This window comes from Gavialis gangeticus, unplaced genomic scaffold (genome assembly GCF_001723915.1).
Source record: "Gavialis gangeticus isolate Ggan-Ray unplaced genomic scaffold, GavGan_comp1, whole genome shotgun sequence".
In the NCBI taxonomy this organism is placed as follows: Eukaryota; Metazoa; Chordata; order Crocodylia; family Gavialidae; genus Gavialis; species Gavialis gangeticus.
In genome coordinates, this window is record NW_017729009.1 from 7,394,918 (window position 1) to 7,399,149 (window position 4,232).

A 4,232-nucleotide genomic window follows, 5' to 3' on the forward strand; every position below is an offset into this window, starting at 1 on the left:
TCCATCTGACTGTGTAGGCATCGATGCCACAGTCACCTAGTTTTTTAACTAGGATGGGGTGAGAGACGGTGTCAAAGGCCTTGCTGAAGTCCAGAAAGACTACATCCACCGCGACACCTGCATCCATGGCCTTTGTGACCTGATCGTAGAAGGCAATCAGGTTGGTCTGACATGATCTCCCCCTAATAAATCCATGCTGATTGCCCCTGAGCATCATTTCTGACGCCGGCCCCTCACAAATGTGCTCCTTGATGATCTTCTCAAAGAGTTTCCCCAGGATTGAGGTAAGACTGACGGGCCTATAGTTACCCGGGTCCTCCCTCTTCCCCTTCTTGAAGATGGGGACCACATTTGCTACATTGAATCAGGGACCAAAGCTTCACCCAGCCCTAGTGTTTACATGTTCTATTTGAGTGAAGTTCCCAAAACTTCTCTTCAAAACTCTATTAACCTGCAGCCCTGGGAACCACTGTCTCTACCAGAACAGCTTTCTCTACGATGTACAGAGTAGCTTTTATAAACTGCATTGGTCTCCACATCCTTCAGCTGACATGAATGTTATATATGACATGTTCACTGCTAGTGACTTCAGGAAGACCTATGACATCATTGGCTGGACTAACCTTCCTAGAAATGCATGATATACATTTTTTGCCATACCTCAGTTAAAAACCCTAAAAAATCAACATCTAAAGTATTAAACCTGTCCCAGTGGTCACATTTTTTGCTTTTACTTTTATTTGGGAGTCTTCATTTTCCTAGAATAATTGTTCTCCGGACTCAAGAAAACAAAAATGGCTCCTGATCTGCTGTAAAGGGCAGTAAATCCCAGATCAGGCTGGATTAGCAACCAGCCTTTGCAAAAACAGTAATTACTTGGATACTGCAGTGCCATGTTTCTGTCAAGTCAGCCTTTCCTCTCAGTGCCACTCATTCTGAACTTGCAAAACTCTTTTATATGTAAAGATGTGTTTTCTATGTCCATTAAATGTGACTTGCATGAACTCTGTGTTGTCAGCTGTGATTTGCTTTGAGTCACTCAGAGAACTGCTGTGTTATAAAAGAAAACATTGTTAAACGGTGGACTGGAACTAAGAACATTGCACAAATTAGACTAAACTGTTGAAGGGGCTCCAGGTCGATCTCTGATTATATAGGTACAGTTTTCTGTGCGCCATTACCTATGCTTGCAAATGACAGGCATATCAATCTGTCTGTCCCTATTATCAATAATAGGATTTCTCTCTAATACTGAGGAACCAGGTTGCAGGCATAGTTAAATAGTTATATGATTATCATTTCCAGATGCCTAACATCTGATAAAGCAGGTTGTTCCCTATGAAAGCCCCCGTCTCTGTGAACTAGTATAGTCTCTAAGTGCCATCTGCCTATTTTCAGACCAACACAGCTAGTCACCTCTGTGCCCATTTCCAGCTACAATCCACTGTGGGTGCAACCATGGGCTTATACTCACACAAGATGTGGCCATCTTGGAAATCAGATTCAAATGCAAAATTGTGTCAATGCAACAGTAGTCAGATAGTTAAAATCCACAAAAACCCCTGAATGTGTTAATTCAGCTGTGTTGCACAACCTTTCAATTTCATGGCAATAAGAGAGAAATGGAAAGCCTTTTTATGGCAGTGTCTCCCTAGCTTTTGGGTATGGCATGGCCTTTTGAATTTTTTGACATATTTTAATAATTTGATTTTATGTCCACTCTATTTGATATTCTGATTAAATTGAGGATCAGAAATATGAGGGTCAAAGTGTTTCAAAACAGGGTGCCCTGTTTGGAGTACTCCTTTTTAGCCTTACTTTGAACAGGGTTGTGCCACTTCCAACTCCTATTGACTTTATTGGAAACTGTTAGATGCTCATGCTGTTGAATACCAGTCCAGTTGTTTTAGTACATGTCTGTGGGTCCCCATGCTTACAAGGCTTTGTCTAAGTGACTTGGCTGTCTAAGTGACTTGCTCAAATTCTTACAGACTCAAGGGCAGGGATGGAAAGAGAACCAGTGAGTCCTAACTCCCAGACCCATTTTCTCGTCTCATAATTCCAGTCCACCTCATAGAACTATGCCCAATAGTGAGGAACTGGGAACTTTTTTTTAAATGGAAAATATATTTTTTTCAGGCTCAGCAGTGCAAAAGTGTGTGTGCATGGCATTTTTGCATGCACCACTTTTGCAAATCTGCTTTTTGGGTTCTTCTGATCTATTTTTTTGTTTGTTTCAGCATATTGTTTTATTAAAACTCTGCTGACAGTAAGCCACCTTGGAATTAGGATTAATGTCTTGGCAGTGACACATTAGATGCTGAAACACTATGGGGGTCGATGTGTTCACTGTGCTTTGTGAAGTTTTCATGATTACTGAGAAATATGCTCATCGTACTGAGCGTAGAATGCTTCTCATTACACTCTTTAAGAGCTCCACATGTTCCATTATGGCAATGGTGAATCTGACCCTGAACTTAAAAGTCATTTAATGCAAATAAAGTGCAATTATTGTTTCCAAGCAAGAAAAATAATTTAAAATTGTAAAAACATTTAGCCTAATGGAAACTATGCGACCACTAGAAATAGTTGCACAGGCATATTATAGTAATAATTTTAATTTAGATTTATAATCATGTTTCTTGTACTTTAAAAAAATCCATAATAAGCTGTTTATTCTGCAGACCTTTTTGCTTTTAGAAACTTCACCATCTTTCTCAGCAAAAAGATAATGGAATTTTCTCCTGTCTTGGTCAGGACTGCTGTTTGTGAGAGCACAGTATTAAATTCTGATCTTCTCAATCACATGTCAGGTTTTTAACAAGCATGACTTCATCTTCCCATTTACAGGAAATGAGATGAAATCATTACAGGTAAGCAGGAGTCTGCTTTATCTGACTCCTCATTTCATCATCAGTTGAATATTGAATATCCAAGCAATTTGTTATGAAGAAGTTATATTTGTGCCAACACCAGTATAAAGCACTATTTTGAATTATTTATTGAAAAATTAAATGGCAGCATGCTAGACTACTACAGTGTACTTCCACCAATTGATAGGTACTTTATTTTTTAAGTTGAGGAAACCGCTAAATCCTGAGTCAGAGTTCCCAATAACACTTTCCTTAGTGATGCAGTACTCGTATATTCCTTCAACTTGGGGTAATGTGGGAGAGTTCACTTTCTAGGAGACCTTGTCATGTCATTCTTCCAGGAAGGCAGATTATAACGGCAACCCTTCAGGCTACAAACAGCTGTCACATGGGAGGAATAATCAGAAATACAAATACAAAATGGGGGACACCTGGCTGGATGGCAGGTCTACAGAAAAGGACTTGGGAATCTGGGTAGACCACAGACTCAATATAAGTCTGCAGTGTGATGCAGCTGCACAAAAAGCCAATGCAGTTTTGAGCAGCATCAGTAGAAGCATTAGGTCTAAGACACAGGAGGTGATACTTGGCACTGGTTAGGCCTCATCTGGAGCAGTGTGTGCAGTTCTGGGCTCCACATTTTAAAAAGACATGGAGAAGTTAGAGAAGGTCCAGAGGTGGGCAACAAACATGATAAAGGGCTTGGAAAGGAAGTCATATGAGGAGAGGCTGAAGGAGCTAGGTATGTTCAGCTTATGGAAAGGGCACTTAAGAGGGGACATGACAGCATTCTTAAAATACTTGAAGCGCTGCTGTAAAGAGGAGGAAAGTGCTAGGGCTGTGTGAAGCTTTGGGTGCTGATTTGATTCAGAGGTGATTCAGCCCAATTTGGTGGCTGAATCTACAAATCCGAATTGAATCAGGGGACCAATAAAAAGTTCCGAATTGATTTGAAGCTCTCTGAATCACTTCGGAAAAGTTTCAGAGAGCTTTGATGATTTGGGCAGTCCCCACCCACTGCAGCAGGGAGCTGAAGCCCGACTCAGAGCTGGTAAGTGGGGGGTGGGGGAGGAGACCATGGGGGGACCCCTGCCAGGCCTATCCCCTGGCTGTTTCCCAAGTCCCCCTCCCCTCCTAGCCCCCTCCCCATGGCTGCCCCACCCACCCCAGCTCCAGCCCTTTAAGAAAATAATAACCAAAAAAACCCCCGAAATCACCAGCTTCTGCAGCAGCCTCAGGGCATAGTGTGGGACAGTGGGGGGCAGCAGGGATCATCCCCCCACCAGGCAGGAACCGGTGAGCCCAGAGGTTTGTTTTTTTGGGGGGGGGGGGGCTCCTTAAAGAGCCAGAACTGGGGGG